At 42.2% G+C, this 19,886-nt stretch overlaps 1 protein-coding gene across 1 annotated transcript in view; it reads left to right on the top strand.

Annotated features, from left to right (window-relative positions):
* FAM189A1 (family with sequence similarity 189 member A1) overlaps positions 1-19,886 on the top strand; it is a 245,153-nt gene that overhangs the window by 180,306 nt on the left and 44,961 nt on the right. The gene's annotated exons all lie outside the window — the stretch shown is intronic.

Raw genomic sequence — 19,886 nt, 5'->3', positions numbered from 1 at the left:
TTTTTTAAAAATTCTCCCAAATCACGGGGGGAGGAGCCAAGATGGCGGAGGAGTAGGACGGGGAGACCACTTTCTCTCCTACAAATTCATCAAAAGAATAACTGAATGCAGAGCAAACCTCACAAAACAACTTCTGATCGCTAGCTGAGGTCATCAGGCGCCCAGAAAAGCAGACCATTGTCTTCGAAAGGAGGTAGGACAAAATATAAAAGATAAAAAGTGAGACAAGAGAGCTAAGGACGGAGACCCGTCCCGGGAAGGGAGTCTTAGGCGGCCTTGCTTGGGCTAGGGTCCGGGCCTGAGGGCCCTGAGGACAATCGGAGGGAACTTCTGTGAGGTGCCAGCTTGAACTGTGGGAGACCAAAAGAGAGAAAATTAACCGGCCGGAACACACTGCCGGCCGTTCGCAGAACAAAGGGACGGAGAAAGTCCCAAGAAGAGGTCGCAGGCTGCGGACCCGCCCAGCCCCGCCAGAGGCAGGAGGCAGGGGGGAGGGGAAGGTCGCAGCGAGACACAGGGCGCAGGCACCCGACCGGCGCGGGCGGGGACTGGGGCTGGGGACGCGGAGGGCGGAAGGCGCGCGCACCCGACTGGCGTCAGCGGAAACTGAGACTGGGTCCGCGGAAGGGAGTGAGTGTGCCACACCTGGGGATAGTGCGCCCATCAAGCCCCTCGCTGCCTGGACCGCTCTGACGGGGAAGGCACAGAGAGCAGGCGCAGCTTTTCCTTCCGCGCTTTTGTGTAACACCCGAGGGCTGGAACCTAGCGCAGCGCGGGGCGCGCTCCATATAGAACAGCCGGGAGCCTGAGCAGCGGCAGACGGAGAAAGCAGCGTCGGTCCTTCCCGGCAGCGCCAGCCCGCCCCCGCAGGGCCAGCCCCTCCCCGCAGCGTCAGCCCCGCCCCGCAGCGCCAGCCCCTCCCCGCAGCGTCAGCCCCGCCCCGCAGCGTCAGCCCCGCCCCGCAGCGCAACGGAACTAGCTAACTGAATAAGAGTCCACCTCCGCCCGCCTGTGTCAGGGCGGAAATGAGGCTCTGAAGAGACCGGCAAACAGAAGCCAAATAAACAAAGGGAACCGCTTCAGAAGGGACTGGTGCAACAGATTAAAATCCCTGTAGAAAACACCGACTTCACGGAAGGGCCCTGTAGTTATCGAGAAGTGTAAGCTGGAACGAGGAGCTATCTGAAACTGAGCCGAACCCACACTGACCGCAGCAGCTCCAGAGAAACTCCTAGATATATTTTTACTTTTTTTTTTCTAAGTAAGGAAAAAAAAAAAAAATTTTTTTTTCTTTTTATATATTTTTTTTTATTGTTTCTCTTTTATTTTCCTTTAAAATTCCCTATTACTCCCCCATTACTCCTTAACTTTTATTTACATAGATTTTTACGATTTTTTTAATTAGGGGAAAAAAAAAATTTTTTTTTTTTTTCTTTCTTTTTTTTTTTTTGTTTTTTTTTTTTTTTCTTTTTTTTTTCTTTTTTCTTCCTTTTTTTCCTTTCCGTTTTCTCTTTTACTTTCTATTTTTCTTCTTCTCTTATTTCTTTTAAAGTCCTCTAGTACTCCTCTACTACTCTTCATTTTCATTTTCACTACACTATAACCTTACCAAAAAAAAAAAAGAAGCCCTATCTTTAAACCGAAGATTATTCTCTCCCAATCTTGACTCTCTGTTTTCTACCTCAGAACACCTCTATTTCCTCCTTTCCCCTTCTCTTCCCAATCCAATTCTGTGAATCCTTGTAGGTGTCTGAGATACGGAGAACACTCTGGGAACAGACAGCTGCGTAGATCTGTCTCTCTCCTCTTGAGTCCCCCTTTTTCTCCTCCTGCTCATCTCTATCTCCCTCCTCCCTTTTCTCCTGTTCATGTAACTCTGTGAACCTCTCTGGGTGTCCCTAACAGGGGAGAATCTTTTCGCCATTAACCTAGAAGTTTTATTATCAGTGCTGTATAGTTGGAGAAGTCCTGAGACTACAGGAAGAATAAAACTGAAATCCAGAGGCAGGAAACTTAAGCCCAAAACCTGAGAACACCAGAAAACTCCTGACTACATGGAACTTTAAGCAATAAGTGATCGTCCAAAAGTCTCCATACCTACACTGAAACCAACCACCACCCAAGAGCCAGTAAGTTTTAGAGCAAGACATACCACGCAAATTCTCCAGCAACACAGGAACATAGCCCCGAATGTCAACATACAGGCTGCCCAAGGTGACACCTAACACATAGACCCATCTCAAAACTCATTACTGGGCACTCCATTGCTCTCCAAAAAGAAGAAATCAAGTTCCACGCACCAGTACACTGACGCAAGCTTCCCTAACCGGGAAACCTTGACAAGCCAATCGTCTAACCCCACCCACTGGGTAAATCCTCCACAATAAAAAGGAATCACAGACCTCCAGAATACAGAAAGTCCACTCCAGACACAGCAATCTAAACAAGATGAAAAGGCAAAGAAATACCCAACAGGTAAAGGAACATGAAAAATGCCCACCAAGTCAAACAAAAGAGGAGGAGATAGGGAATCTACCTGAAAAAGAATTTAGAATAATGATAATAAAAATGATCCAAAATCTTGAAAACAAAATGGAGTTACAGATAAATAGCCTGGAGACAAAGATTGAAAAGATACAAGAATTGTTTAATAAAGACCTAGAAGAAATAAAAAAGAGTCAATTAAAAATGAACAATGCAATGAATGAGATCAAAAACACTTTGGAGGGAACCAAGAGTAGAATAACGGAGGCAGAAGATAGGATAAGTGAGGTAGAAGATAAAATGGTGGAAATAAATGAAGCAGAGAGGAAAAAAGAAAAAAGGATCAAAAGAAATGAGGACAACCTCAGGGACCTCTGGGACACTGTGAAACGCCCCAACATTCGACTCATAGGAGTCCCAGAAGAAGAAGACAAAAAGAAAGGCCATGAGAAAATACTCGAGGAGATAATAGCTGAAAACTTCCCTAAAATGGGGAAGGAAATAGCCACTCAAGTCCAAGAAACCCAGAGAGTCCCAAACAGGATAAACCCAAGGCGAAACACCCCAAGACACATATTAATCAAACTAACAAAGATCAAACACAAAGAACAAATATTAAAAGCAGCAAGGGAAAAACAACAAATAACACACAAAGGGATTCCCATAAGGATAACAGCTGACCTATCAATAGAAACCCTCCAGGCCAGAAGGGAATGGCAGGACGTCCTGAAAGTAATGAAAGAGAATAACCTACAACCTAGATTACTGTATCCAGCAAGGATCTCATTCAGATATGAAGGAGAACTCAAAAGCTTTACAGATAAGCAAAAGCTGAGAGAATTCAGCACCACCAAACCAGCTCTTCAACAAATGCTAAAGGATCTTCTCTAGACAGGAAATGCAGAAAGGTTGTATAAACGTGAACCCAAAACAACAAAGTAAATGGCAACGGGACCACACCTATCAATAATTACCTTAAATGTAAATGGGTTGAATGCCCCAACCAAAAGACAAAGATTGGCTGAATGGATACAAAAACAAGACCCCCATATATGCTGTCTACAAGAAACCCACCTCAAAACAAGAGACACATACAGACTAAAAGTGAAGGGCTGGAAAAAAATATTTCATGCAAATGGAGACCAAAAGAAAGCAGGAGTCGCAATACTCATATCAGATAAAATAGACTTTCAAATAAAAGCTGTGAAAAGAGACAAAGAAGGACACTACATAATGATCAAAGGATCAATCCAAGAAGAAGATATAACAATTATTAATATATATGCACCCAACATAGGAGCACCGCAATATGTACGGCAAACACTAACGAGTATGAAAGAGGAAATTAATAGTAACACAATAATAGTGGGAGACTTTAATACCCCACTCACAACTATGGATAGATCAACTAAACAGAAAATTAACAAGGAAACACAAACTTTAAATGACACAATGGACCAGCTAGACCTAATTGATATCTATAGGACATTTCACCCCAAAACAAGCAACTTCACCTTTTTCTCAAGTGCACACGGAACCTTCTCCAGAATAGATCACATCCTGGGCCATAAATCTAGTCTTGGAAAATTCAAAAAAATTGAAATCATTCCAGTCATCTTTTCTGACCACAGTGCAGTAAGATTAGATCTCAATTACAGGAAAAAAATTGTTAAAAATTCAAACACATGGAGGCTAAATAACACGCTTCTGAATAACCAACAAATCATAGAAGAAATCAAAAAAGAAATCAAAATATGTATAGAAATGAATGAAAATGAAAACACAACAACCCAAAACCTATGGGACACTGTAAAAGCAGTGCTAAGGGGAAGGTTCATAGCATTACAGGCTCACATCAAGAAACAAGAAAAAAGCCAAATAAATAACCTAACTCTACACCTAAAGCAATTAGAGAAGGAAGAAATGAAGAACCCCAGGGTTAGCAGAAGGAAAGAAATCTTAAAAATTAAGGCAGAAATAAATGCAATAGAAACTAAAGAGACCATAGCAAAAATCAACAAAGCTAAAAGCTGGTTTTTTGAAAAAATAAACAAAATTGACAAACCATTAGCAAGACTCATTAAGAAACAAAGAGAGAAGAACCAAATTAACAAAATTAGAAATGAAAATGGAGAGATCACGACAGACAACACTGAAATACAAAGGATCATAAGAGACTACTACCAGCAGCTCTATGCCAATAAAATGGACAACTTGGATGAAATGGACAAATTCTTAGAAAAGTATAACTTTCCAAAACTGAACCAGGAAGAAATAGAAGATCTTAACAGACCCATCACAGGCAAGGAAATCGAAACTGTAATCAAAAATCTTCCAGCAAACAAAAGCCCAGGACCAGATGGCTTCACAGCTGAATTCTACCAAAAATTTAGAGAAGAGCTAACACCTACCTTACTCAAACTCTTCCAGAAAATTGCAGAAGAAGGTAAACTTCCAAACTCATTCTATGAGGCCACCATCACCCTAATTCCAAAACCTGACAAAGATGCCACAAAAAAAGAAAACTACAGGCCAATATCACTGATGAACATAGATGCAAAAATCCTTAACAAAATTCTAGCAAACAGAATCCAACAACATATTAAAAAAATCATACACCACGACCAAGTGGGCTTTATCCCAGGAATGCAAGGATTCTTCAATATCCGCAAATCAATCAATGTAATACACCACATTAACAAATTGAAAGATAAAAACCATATGATTATCTCAATAGATGCAGAGAAAGCCTTTGATAAAATTCAACACTCATTTATGATTAAAACTCTCCAAAAAGCAGGAATAGAAGGAACATACCTCAACATAATAAAAGCTATATATGACAAACCCACAGCAAGCATCACCCTCAATGGTGAAAAATTGAAAGCATTTCCCCTGAAATCAGGAACAAGACAAGGGTGCCCACTCTCACCACTACTGTTCAACATAGTGTTGGAAGTTTTGGCCACAGCAATCAGAGCAGAAAAAGAAGTAAAAGGAATCCAGATAGGAAAAGAAGAAGTGAAACTCTCACTGTTTGCAGATGACATGATCCTCTATATAGAAAACCCTAAAGACTCTACCAGAAAATTACTAGAACTAATCAATGAATATAGTAAAGTTGCAGGATATAAAATTAACACACAGAAATCCCTTGCATTCCTATATACTAACAATGAAAAAACAGAAAGAGAAATTAAGGAAACAATACCATTCACCATTGCAACAAAAAGAATAAAATACTTAGGAGTATATCTACCTAAAGAAACAAAAGACCTATACATAGAAAACTATAAAACACTGATGAAAGAAATCAAAGAGGACACAAACAGATGGAGAAACATACCGTGTTCATGGATTGGAAGAATCAATATTGTCAAAATGGCTATTCTACCCAAAGCAATCTATAGATTCAATGCAATCCCTATCAAGCTACCAACGGTATTTTTCACAGAACTAGACCAAAGAATTTCACAATTTGTATGGAAATACAAAAAACCTCGAATAGCCAAAGTAATCTTGAAAAAGAAGAATGGAACTGGAGGAATCAACCTGCCTGACTTCAGACTCTACTACAAAGCCACAGTCATCAAGACAGTGTGGTACTGGCACAAAGACAGAAATATAGACCAATGGAACAGAATAGAAAGCCCAGAGATAAATCCACGAACCTATGGACACCTTATCTTTGACAAAGGAGGCAAGGATATACAATGGAAAAAAGACAACCTCTTTAACAAGTGGTGCTGGGAAAACTGGTCAACCACTTGCAAAAGAATGAAACTAGAACACTTTTTAACACCATACACAAAAATAAACTCAAAATGGATTAAAGATCTAAATGTAAGACCAGAAACTATAAAACTCCTAGAGGAGAACATAGGCAAAACACTCTCTGACATAAATCACAGCAAGATCCTCTATGACCCACCTCCCAGAATATTGGAAATAAAAGCAAAACTAAACAAATGGGATCTAATGAAACTTAAAAGCTTTTGCACTACAAAAGAAACTATAAGTAAGGTGAAAAGACAGCCGTCAGATTGGGAGAAAATAATAGCAAATGAAGCAACAGACAAAGGATTAATCTCAAAAATATACAAGCAACTCCTGCAGCTCAATTCCAGAAAAATAAATGACCCAATCAAAAAATGGGCCAGAGAACTAAACAGACATTTCTCCAAAGAAGACATACAGATGGCTAACAAACACATGAAAAGGTGCTCAACATCACTCATTATTAGAGAAATGCAAATCAAAACCACAATGAGGTACCATTACACACCAGTCAGGATGGCTGCTATCCAAAAGTCTACAAGCAATAAATGCTGGAGAGGCTGTGGAGAAAAGGGAACCCTCTTACACTGTTGGTGGGAATGCAAACTAGTACAGCCACTATGGAAAACAGTGTGGAGATTCCTTAAAAAACTGGAAATAGAACTGCCATATGACCCAGCAATACCACTTCTGGGCATACACACTGAGGAAACCAGATCTGAAAGAGACACATGCACCCCAATGTTCATCGCAGCACTGTTTATAATAGCCAGGACATGGAAGCAACCTAGATGCCCATCAGCAGATGAATGGATAAGGAAGCTGTGGTACATGTACACCATGGAATTTTACTCAGCCGTCAAAAAGAATTCATTTGAACCAGTCCTAATGAGATGGATGAAACTGGAACCCCTTATACAGAGTGAAGTAAGCCAGAAAGATAAAGAACATTACAGCATACTAACACATATATATGGAATTTAGAAAGATGGTAACGATAACCCTATATGCAAAACAGAAAAAGAGACACAGAAATACAGAACAGACTTTTGAACTCTGTGGGAGCAGGTGAGGGTGGGATGTTTCAAAAGAACAGCATGTATACTATCTATGGTGAAACAGATCACCAGCCCAGGTGGGATGCATGAGACAAGTGCTCCGGCCTGGTGCACTGGGAAGACCCAGAGGAATCGGGTGGAGAGGGAGATGGGAGGGGGGATCGGGATGGGGAATAAGTGTAAATCTATGGCTGATTCATATCAATGTATGACAAAACCCACTGAAATGTTGTGAAGCAATTAGCCTCCAACTAATAAAAAAATTAAAAAAAAAAAAAAAAAAAAAGAAAAGAAAAAAAAAAAAAAAAAATTCTCCCAAATCAATATTGGTTCTACTAGTAAACCAGTCCCTATTAGTGTAGCACTGTTTTAGATGTCTAGAGTTTTGCCAAGACAATGCACTGGTGATAGCAAACACCCTCTTCCAACAACACAAAAGAAGACTCTACACATGGACGTCACCAGATGGTCAACACCGAAATCACACTGATTATATTCTTTGCAGCAAAAGATGGAGAAGCTCTATACACTCACCAAAAACAGGACTGGGAGCTGACTGTGGCTCACATGATGAACTCCTTATTGCCAAATTCAGACTTAAATGGAAGAAAGTGGGGAAAACCACTAGACTATTCAGGTATGACCTAAATCAAATTCCTTATAATTATACAGTGAAAGTAAGAAATAGATTTAAGGGACTAGATCTGATAGACAGAGTGCCTGATGAACTATGGATGGAGGTTCATGACATTGTACAGGAGACAGGGATCAAGACCATCCCCAAGAAAAAGAAATGCAAAAAAGCAAAATGTCTGTCTGAGGAGGCCTTACAAATAGCTGATAAAAGAAGAGAAGCGAAAAGAAAAGGAGAAAAGGAAAGATATACCCATCTGAATGCAGAGTTCCAAAGAATAGCAAGGAGAGATAAGAAAGCCTTCCTCAGTGATCAATGCAAAGAAATAGAGGAAAACAACAGAATGGGAAAGACTAGAGATCTCTTCAAGAAAATTAGAGATACCAAAGGAACATTTCATGCAAAGATGGGCTCAATAAAGGACAGAAATGGTAGGGACCTAACAGAAGAAGAAGATATTAAGAAGAGGTGGCAAGAATACACAGAAGAACTGTACAAAAAAGTTTTTTCACGACCCAGATAATCACAATGGTGTGATCACTCACCTAGAGCCAGACATCCTGGAATGTGAAGTCAAGTGGTCCTTAGGAAGCATCTCTACAAACAAAGCTAGTGGAGGTGATGGAATTCCAGTTGAGTTATTTCAAATCCTGAAAGATGATGCTGTGAAAGTGCTGCACTCAATATGCCAGCAAATTTGGAAAACTCAGCAGTGGCCATAGGACTGGAAAAGGTCAGTTTTCATTCCAATCCCAAAGAAAGGCAATGCCAAAGAATGCTCAAACTACTGCACAATTGCACTCATCTCACATGCTAGTAAAGTAATGCTCAAAATTCTCCAAGCCAGGCTTCAGCAATACGTGAACTGTGAACTTCCAGATGTTTAAGCTGGATTTAGAAAAAGCAGAGGAACCAGAGATCAAATTGCCAACATCCGCTGGATCATCAAAAAAGCAAGAGAGTTCCAGAAAAACATCTACTTCTGCTTTATTGACTATGCCAAAGCCTTTGACTGTGTGGATCACAATAAACTGTGGAAAATTCTGAAAGAGATGGGAATACCAGACCACCTGACCTGCCTCCTGAGAAACCTGTATGCAGGTCAGGAAGCAACAGTTAGAACTGGACATGGAACAACAGACTGGTTCCAAATAGGAAAAGGAGTACGTCGAGGCTGTATATTGTCACCCTGCTTATTTAACATATGCAGAGTACATCATGAGAAACGCTGGACTGGATTAAACACAAGCTGGAGTCAAGATTGCTGGGAGAAATATCAATAACCTCAGATATGCAGATGACACCATCCTTATGGCAGAAAGTGAAGAAGAACTAAAGAGCCTCTTGATGAAAGTAAAAGAGAAGAGTGAAAATGATGGCTTAAAGCTCAACATTCAGAAAACTTAGATCATGGCATCCAGTCCCATCACTTCATGGCAAGTAGATGGGGAAACAGTGGAAAGAGTGTCAGACTTTATTTTTGGGGGGCTCCAAAATCACTGCAGATGGTGATTGCAGCCATGAAATTAAAAGGCAGTTACTAAATAAATAAATAAAAGACACTTACTCCTTGGAAGGAAAGTTATGACCAACCTAGACAGCATATTAAAAAGCGGAGACATTACTTTGTCAACAAAAGTCCATCTAGTCAAAGCTATGGTTTTTCCGGTAGTCATGTACGGATGTGAGTGTTGGACTATAAAGAAAGCTGATCGCCAAAGAATTGATTATTTTTAGTGGTGTTGGAGAAGACTCTTGAGAGTCCCTTGGACTACAAGGAGATCCAACCATTATTCTAAAGGAGATCAGTCCTGGGTGTTCATTGGAAGGACTGATGCTAAAGCTGAAACTCCAGTACTTTGGCCACCTCATGTGAAGAGTTGACTCATTTGAAAAGACCCTGATGCTGGGAAAGATTGAGGACGGGAGGAGAAGGGGACGACAGAGGATGAGGTGGTTGGATGGCATCACCGACTCAATGAACATGAGTTGGTAATGGACAGGGAGGCCTGGCTTGCTGCAGTTCATGGGGTCGCAAAGAGTCAGACTGAGTGAACTGAACTGAACTGAAGTAGTGATTATATTCTAACATTTGTTGCATTGATTTTTCTTTCCACTAAATTTTTGAAAATCAATTTTGTAAGTCTGTTTTAAGTGCTGAGATAACATATAAGCTTGATAATGAGTGCATCCAAACAATTTAGTTCTCATTTTCCAATTTAAAAAGAGAATTATCTTTTCAATCCTGGAAAATTGTAGATGGTCTGCTGTGGACTTGGGAGGGGGTGATTTTTGTTTGTTGAATGAAACCATTATTTTTTATCATGAGTTGGCTTCTGGTTTGGTTATATTGAAACATGCATGTGGTATGTGGTGTGTGGCTGGGGTGGAGATCAATATATGTCCCGTGACATTCGGTGCAAGTGCCAAGTGACCCCTGATGTGACCCTGGTGGCCGAGTATGGGGCACTGGCATTTGTTTCTTTAACTTAGAGCCACGCCTCTGATTTTCTTGGCCTCCAAAATCACTGCAAATGGTGACTGCAGCCATGAAATTAAAAGATGTTTACTCCTTGAAAAAAAAAGCTGACAAACCTAGACAGCATATTAAGAAGCAGAGACATTTTGCTGACGAAGGTCAGTGTAGTCAAAGCTGTGGTTTTTCCAGTAGTCATGTATGGATGTAAGAGTTGGACCATAAAGAAGGCTGAACCCAAAGAAATGACGCTTTCGAATTGTGGTCCTGGAGAGGACTCTTGAGAGTCCCAACTAGTCAATCTTAAAGGAAATCAACCCCAAATATTCTTTGGAAAGACTGATGCTGAAGCTGAAACTCCAATACTTTGGCCACCTGATGTGAAGAGCTGACTCATTGGAAAAGATCCTAATACTGGGAAAGACTGAGGGCAGGAGAAGGGGGTGGCAGAGGATGAGATGGTTGGATGGCATCACTAACTCCATGCACGTGAGTTTGAGCAAACTCCAGGAGATAGTGAAGGACTGGGGAGCCTGGCATGCTGCAGTCCATGGGGTTGCAAAGAATCAGACACAACTGAATGACTGAACAACAGCAATGCCCTCATAGCTCCCCATGCACTGGCCATCATTTCTGAGAGGTCAGGCGCTGTGTTGAACTGCTGCTGGCATTTTTATAAACAGTGTCCAGTGTTTTTAGTTGTTCTCAGAAGAGTAGGGAAAGGCACAGCTCCATCATCTTCTTGGAAGCCAAAATGCTATTGATTTTTTAATATTTCATATTTTGAAATATTTTGTTGACTCTAAAACTTTTCCCAAAATTACCTTTTAGTTTCCAGGTGGACAGCCATATAAGTTGAGAAAATAAAGGTGCTTTCCCTTTGTGACAAATATTATAGAGCATATTTTTTCTTAACTTTTTACATTGATTAATATGGATTTAAATCAGTATTTAGTACCTTGTGATGCAATAGAGCTTTTTAAAATTTATTTTTTTTAACTGAAGTAAAATTGCCTTACAATGTTGTGTTGGTTTCTGCCATACAGCAGGACAAATCATCTGTAATTATACATATATCACCTCCCTCTGGAACCTTCCTCTCCTCACCCATCCCACCCTTCTAGGTAGACCTTTTTTTATTGTCAGTTTTATTGAGATATAATTTACATATAACACTGTATAAGGGTGTACAGCATAGCGATTTTAAAAAAAAATTTATTGGAATCTAGTTGATTTATAATGTTTTGTTAATTTCTGCTGTATAGCAAAGTGCATCGGTTATACATATACATTTATTGACTCTTTTTAGCTTCTTTCCCCATACAGCATTGTGATTTGAGTTACATCATGAGATGATTATCGTAGTAAGTTTTGTGAACATCCATCATCTCACATAGATACAAAAATTTTAAAATAGAAAAACACTTTTCATGGTGGATAATGAATGGGTAAGTTGAAGACTATGGACACAGAGACTTAGCAAGAGTGGAATTTAAAAATCATCCATGGCTAATCCTCTTATTTTAGAAATGGGCGAAGAGTGAAAGTCTGTATCAATCAGATAGTTTATATAAACCAGAATCCCACAAATCCTTACTTTTACATCCTATATGTTGGATCTGAAAAAAAATCTCTTCTCAAAGCCATGTTAAAACGGACACAGAGACTTGTTTTTGATTTAAAGCACAATGAACACCTATAGAAATGTCACCCAAAAATGCTTTTGTTTCTGGAATAGAAATGGAAGAGTTAGGATTCATATAAAATTTTTTAAATTTTCAATTGAAAATTTTTTATCTTTACTGATACATTTGTGAGTTCACATGAAGTTATTAGAAATAATAGAAATCTTGTTGTTGTGTATTGTTCTCAGTCCTGTCCAACTCTTTGTGATCCCATCAACTGTAACCTGCCAGGCTCCTCTGTCCATGGGATTTCCCAGGCAAGAATACTGGAGTGGGTTGCCATTCCCTTCTTCATGGTATCTTCCTAACCCAGGGATCATCAAACCATCGTCTCTTGGATCTCCTGCATTGGCAGGCGGATTCTTTACCGCTGAGCCACCTGGGAAGCCCAGAGATCTGCTGTACCTTTTTTCAAATTCCTTCCAATGATAACATATCACATCCACAATACTAACATTGATACAATCAGATTTCCTCATCTTTATTTATATTCATTTGTCTGGATGGGTGTGAGAGTGTGTCTATTGTTTTATGACATTTTGTCACTCATGTAGGTTCACGTATCCACCACCACAGTCAAGACACAGAACTGCTTCAATACTGTGAGGATCCCTCATGCTGATCTTTTTATAACCACATTCATTTCCCTTTTGCCCACTCTTAACTCCTGGAGACCCCAAATCTGTTCACTATTTCTAAAAAAAGAAACAACAACTCATTTCCAAAATGTTGTGTAAATGAAAACATGCAGTATGAAACCATTTGCAACTGGCTCGTTTTATTCAGCATGATTCCATGGAGGTTCATCCAAGGTGTTGTTGTGTATATCAGTGGTCTATTCCTTTTCATTGTTGGGTAGCCCTGCGTGGTACGTAGGATGACAGCATGTTTAACTAATTACCTGCACTACCTCTGGTTTTGTCTGTTATGAATAATGCTGGTGTGAACATTCACGTATGTATTTTTGTGTGAACATAAGTTTTCATTTCTCGGGGATGAATATCCAGGAACACAATTTCCATATTATAACTGTATGTTTAGTTTTTTAAGAGACTTTTCCAGCCACACTTCTGTACATTTTACATCTTTATCAGCAATGTATGAGTGATTCAGTTTCTCCACATCTTCATTAGCATTTGGCGTTGACAGTATATATATATATATTTAGTCATTCTCAGAGATGTGTAGTGATATGCTATGATTTCATTTTGCATTTTCCTGATGCAAATGATGTTAAACCTCTTTTCATGGGTTTCATTTCTATCTGTATATACACTTTGGAGAAATAAATATGCAGTGGCATATCTGAAAAAGGACTAGTATCTAGAGTATATGAAGAAATCTCGACATTGAACAAAGAAGTCAACCAGAAAATGAGCTACACACACAAACATTTGTCTTCTTTCTGGAAGACATTATTTAGAATTGGTATTGATTCTTCTTTAAACATTTGATAGGATTTTCTAATGAGACCATCTAGGCTTGGAGATTTCTTTTGGGGGAAATTTAAAATTATAAAAATAACTTCATTAATAGTATAAGGCTATTCAAATTGTCTGTTTCCTGTCCTGAGTTGTGGTAGTTTGTGATTTTTAATAAGTTGATTCATCTCATTTAAATTGTCAAATTTGTATGTGTAGAGTTCATATTATTCCCTTACCATAATTTTAATGTCAGCAGAGTCCAGGGCTTCCCAGGTGGGCTCTTTGTAAAGAATTCACCTGCCAATGCAGGAGACACAGGAGTCGTAGGTTCTATCCCTGGGTCGGGAAGGTCCCCTGGAGGAGGGCATGGCAACCCACTCCTGTATTCTTGCCTGGAGAATCCCATGGACACAGAAGCCTGGCAGACTACAGTCCATGGGGTCACAAAGAGTCAGACTTGACTGAGGGACTAACATACATGCAATGATATAAATGCCAAGGGGACTATCTGTTTCATGGCTCTTTGAAAAGATTCATCAATCAAATTGTCTGGGGTTGCTGATATTTGAATGATACTTAGTTATTTAGCAGATCTTTCATTTTTTCATGCTTGTGATCTCTTTGGGCATTGAACAATTTTAAAGCCATGAGTATAAATAGGAAATTTGGTGGTTCAACAGTAAAGAATCTGCCTGAGTGCAGGAACCACAGGAGACGCAGGTTTGATCCCTGGGTCAGGAACATCCCCTGGAGTAGGATATGGCAACCCACTCCAGTATTCTTTCCTGGAGAATCCTATGGACTTAGGAACCTTGTGGGTTAAAATAGTCCTTAGTATTCTTCCATAAATATTGTCTAATATTTTTAAAAGTTTATATTTCTCTGTAAGAAAAGTTTTGTCTATTATATCAATGGTAACAATGATAATAAATTCTAGGGCCACTTTCATCCCACAGGTCCCTTATGAGTGTAGGTGTGGGGAGAACATCTCATCTTGATTTTTTTCTTGATTACACGTATGAGTTAATAATTAAGTGGCATTTTAATCAGCTTGTAAAGGTAGAAGTCTTTTTCCTCTTTTTTTTCTATTGTGGTAAAATACACATAACATGTACCATTTTAACTATTTGTAATCATGAAATTCAGCGGCATTAAGTACAGTCACACTGATGTGCAGCTGTCACCACTGTCCGTTTCCATAACTTTTTCGTCCTCCCAAACAGAAACTGTTCTACTAAACACTAACTACCCTCCTCCTCTCTCCCCCAGCTCCTGAAAAACACCATCTACTTTCTGCCTCTGAGATTTTTGATACCTCTAGGGACCTCACAAGGAGTGAAATCATACAATATGTGTGTTTTTGTGTCTGGCTGATTTCATATAGCTTAATGTTTTAAAGATCTCTGTTTCCTTTAATTGATAAGTTTAGCCTATTTATATTTATGCTTATGAACGATGTTTGGTCTCAATTCTTTTGACCTATGTTTTACGTGGTGTGTTGACATTTTTACAGGGTGCCTCAGAACTGCAGAAACACATTCTTCATTTTTTATACCTCCCTTTGATTTGGCCTGTGTCCCCTGATGTAGGAAAAATAAACATGACCCTTATCACTGCATTGTGATATTGGTCTCTTATCAGCTGAGAACAGTCTTTCCAGGGTTAATGTTACCTCATTCCAGGACGTATTCAGCACTTCTCCCCTCTCCATCTTCTACTTTTCCATCCCTGGTGGCATCTGGGTCTGGGGGCCCAGACTTGAGCATCACAGCAGTGGAAGTGGGAAGTGGGCGGGGTGGCACTTGCTCTGTGCTGGCTCCTGGCCCACCCTGCTGTAGCCTGGGCTGACGCTAGCTGCTGAGGTCTGAGATCCTCCCCGGGACCTCCCCTACAGATCCAGCTGCTCAGAGTTCTCCTAGCTCTTCTAGGGACCACTTGGGGCACAAACGAATCCTAGAGGCCCTCGAACTCTGCATGTCCCTTACAAGTGTAGGCACGGGGATAGCATCTCAGACTCTGTCACCCTAAATGTGCCCTTCGTCCCTTTCACCCCCTGGCAGCAGACCAACCTCAACTCCAGGCAACGTAAAGACCAGGCTTCGGACATAGGACATCTGTCCCCAGATGCTCACAGACACTTTGGATTCCTGCAGCTGGGTACCCTTATCTCAGCCTGGTGAGGGTGCTGGGCCTCTGCACAGGGACCAGACTGAGTTCTGACCGTCCAGTCTGCTTCCTGCCTGCTCAGGGCACCACCCTGTCTTCTTTTCTGGAAACTTGTTCTTAGGCCACATCCCTTGTCATCCTCCCTTCTTCCAGTCCTCCACGCTCCCCAGGACCCCACCTTCTCCTGGGGTCCAGAATGAGGTTATGGCAGGGACTCAAAGAACATTTACGGAATGCTGGCCCAAGCAGGGTCTTGATAACAGACTTAACATTCTGCGTGTGAGAGCCCAATTCATTTAGCTGAAGTCATCTAATTAATGGTTTCATGATTCAGTTACTGTTTTTTATTTTTTCTTACTTCTTTAATTTTTTTTTAACATCGGAAACATTTTGTATTGGGGCATAGCCAATTAACAATGTTGTGATAGTTTCAGGTGGACAGCAAAGGGACTCAGCCATACACATACATGTATCCATTCTCCCCCAAACCCCGCCCCTCCCATGCAGGCTGGCACATAACATTGAGCAGAGTTCCATGTGCTATACAGTAGGTCTTTGTGGTTATCCATTTTAAATATAGCAGTGTGTAAAAAGTTTTCTGTTATTTTTGCATGCTCAGTCTCTCAGTCGTGTCCAACTCTTTTGCGACCCCATGGAATGCAGCCTGCCAGGCTCCTCTGTCCATGGAATTCTCCAGGCAAGCATCCTGCAGTGGGTTGCTATCCCTCCAACGAATCTTCCCGGCCCAGGGATCAAACCCATGTCTCTGCATTGGCAGGTGGGTTCTTTACCACTGAGCCACCTGGGAAACCTCTACCATTTTATTTCTCATTACTAAGTTTGTCAGGACCACAGCTCCTCAATGGTCCATTTTGGAGGAGGACCTTGATTTTATGACTATCTTATTCTTTCCAGAGCCTGTTAGAAATTTTTCATGATGCTTGTAGCCGCATTTATTACCAGCACTCTAATCTCAAAATTGAAAGCACCCAGTAACCAAGCCAACACTAATTACGAAGCCACAGACCTCAGAGGAGCTCCACCGTAACCAGGGCAACCCTGATTCAGCTTCATCATGATGAATAGTAAATGAGGAGAGGATACAGCCTTCGGCTGGGGTTGTTGAAAATGCCCGGCTTTAAAGATGAAAGAAAACTTAGCAGAAAGTACACAGGTCCACTCAGAGTCTCCTCAACCACAATCTCCTTCCAGGTTTCCATTGTTGCCGAGAGCTGTAGATTTTATTCTACTAATCATGGGTCAAGAAGAGTCTCAGCCTCTCTTGGCTTACAGGAAATTTGGTATTGGACAGTTCTTTGCAGTTTGTCATGATGACACAGAATTGTCCCCTCTATAGTAACACAGTTCTCTTTTAGTTCATCTGCATGTGAATTTGTCATTATCATCAGCAAACGGATGTCATGGCTAACACAGCAATTTGAAAGTCAAGTCCAAATCCCAAAGTTCCCCAGCAAAGAAGACATTCTCAGCGAAACAAGAACTGATATGTTTAAAGTAAGCCAATAGTTATTGTTGAGTCACTAAGTTGTATCTGATTCATTTGTGACCCCATGGTGTGTAGCCCACCGGGCTCCTGTGTCCATGGGATTTCCCAGGCAAGAATACTGAAGTAGATTGCCACTTCCTTCTCCAGGTGATCTTCCTGACCCAGGGATTGAACCCACATCTCCTGCACTGGCAGGTGGATTCTTTACCCCTGAGCCACCAGGGAAGCCCAGCCAACAGTGGTTCCATATAAATCCTCACCTGTCCTGTGTCCATTCCTCTTACATTCGTTGGATGATATATTTTCACAGAAACACAGAAGCAGAGCCCCATGTCTGAAATGTCCTGGGTGCTGTGACAAGTCAAACGAGTACTGGCTCTGTATCCTCTGTGTGGCTCACATTATAGGCAGAGAGGTGGTTGACAGAGGAGCTAACAGAAGAAACAGGTAACAGGAAGGACTATAAGAAAAGGAGCAGTCTGGTGTGTGGAGGTAGCCCAGTCTTCTCTGGGCAGGTGACAGGTGGGCTGGGGCCTGAGTGATGCTGGGGAGCAGCAGAGACCAGGTCTGAAGGTAACTAGAGTTTGAGAGCAGGAAGCCCGGGGGCGTGCAGTGCACAGAGCTGGCCATCTCAGCCCTGGCCGTGTGTCCCTAGCCTCTGTGGACTTGGAAGGACTCAGACCCAGGGATTTCTTCCCGCTGGACTTGACACCTGCCTGGCACTGTCCTCGCATGGTTCTGTTCATGTGACTTCATGGCTGGGACACTTGGGGACCTTTTCACATCCCTCCAGTCTCCAGCCACCACTGGATCATGTTGCCTTATTCCAATACCTAGATCTGAGTGAAAGCCATGGGCAAGATTGATTCACTGCCCTGCCTCCCATGACCGCTCATGGTTGCTGCATTTCCTGGGAGCTTAACCATGTCTGTCCTGACAACAGGGACCCTGATCCATCACCCAGCACTCCTCAGGAGACCCCCAAGTATCAACACAGTGTAAGCTTCTTCTCCTGTGTGGACCCTTCTGTCTTCTGAGCTGGGGTTGCATGTGTCAGGGAACAGGGCAGGGAGGGAGCTGGGAGGGGCAGGCATCAGCTGTGATGAACCCCCTCCGGCATCCTCCCCAGTGCTGTCAGCCACACCATCTCCAGAGCATGTGCCCTCAGATGGAGGGGGCTGGCCTGGCAGGGAGCTGAGGTCCATGTGCTCCAGGGCCAGCCTCCCAGGTGACCCTTCTGTCCCCCACACCTCACCCTGGCCCCAGGGGCACCTGTTGCAGCCAGGCCAGCTCAGCCAGTATCACAGTTAGCAGACCTCTAATATCTGCTAGAATTGATGCTTTCAAACTGTGGTGCTAGAGAAAACTCTTGAGAGTCCCTTGGACAGCAAGGAGATCAAACTAGTCAATCCTAAAGGAAATCAACCCTGAATATTCATTGGAAGGACTGATGCTGAAATTGAAATTGAAATTCCAATACTGTGGTCACCTGATGCGAAGAGCCGAGTCATTGGAAAAGAACTTGATGCTGAGAAAGAGTGAGGGCAGGAGGAGAAGGGGCTGACAGAGGATGAGATAGTTGGATAGCATCACTGACTCAATGGACATGAGTTTGAGCAAAGTCTGGGAGATGGTGAAGAACAGGGAAGCCTGCTGTGCTGCAGCCAATGGGATTGCAGAGTTGGACATGACTGAGTCACAGAACAAGAATGTCACCAATATCTGCTGGAAGCGTGCTCTCTAGAAGGAAAAACAGTACTTGAGATGGGCTGATTCTTGAGGGTGTTAGTGACTTACCTGATGGGAGCACCAGTTACTCTGGTGACCACATCCCCCAGAGCCTGTGAGATGCCCACTGTCAAAGCAGCAAACTCGCCAAGACCAAGGTCCTGGGCACCAAAGTGCCAGGTGAGGAGTCTGGCTGTAGCAGATGGAGAGCAGAGGGGAGGGCCCCTCACCTCACAGAAAGGAGAAAACACATCCCCTTCCCTCAGCAACTGAGGAAGAAGCCAGAAGCAATCTCACTCCAGCCCAGGACCCAGGGGCCTTGGGAACCCTGGGAAACTTCAAGCAAAGCCAGGAACTGAAATTCTTATGTGCCGTTCCCCAGTTTCACCCTCACACTAGGTGAGTATCCTCTTCCCCTTGCCCCCACCCCAAGATTAAAATGAAATTTGAAAACTTCAGTGTCCATGTGCCCTGCTCACGTCCTCCCATCTTGGTTCTTATCTGTCCCCTGAAGATAAGATATTTTATCTCTAGCCCTGTCTCTGGTGTGTTCACACCACTGAAACAATGAGCAGAAGTCGTTCCTTAAGGACTCGCCAGAGCTCTGGTGCTGAGGGGGGCTTCCAGTTTCACCCAGAGAAGCACGGCGGCACTCTGAGCAGGACTTTTTCGTAACTCTGAAGGTCACCACTGAAGGTCACATACCTTTATGTTGGACTAGAGACCAGAAAACAATGAAAATGCTCTTCTTGATGGATGGTTCGTTACGCTCAAAGAATGAACCAACACAGGCTGACAGGCATTTGTGTCTGTCACACAGCAGTCCCAGGGTGGGAGGCCGAGCCTGGGGTAGCCCCACCGCCCTGTGGTCACCCCGACAGCTGGGGCCCAGGAGAGAAAGCAGCCCCTCCACTCCTCCTCCCCCTTTTCTCCCAGTGGCTCTTGGG

The sequence above is a fragment of the Cervus elaphus genome, chromosome 13 (assembly GCF_910594005.1).
Source record: "Cervus elaphus chromosome 13, mCerEla1.1, whole genome shotgun sequence".
In the NCBI taxonomy this organism is placed as follows: Eukaryota; Metazoa; Chordata; class Mammalia; order Artiodactyla; family Cervidae; genus Cervus; species Cervus elaphus.
This window is presented reverse-complemented; position numbering and strand designations above follow the sequence as displayed.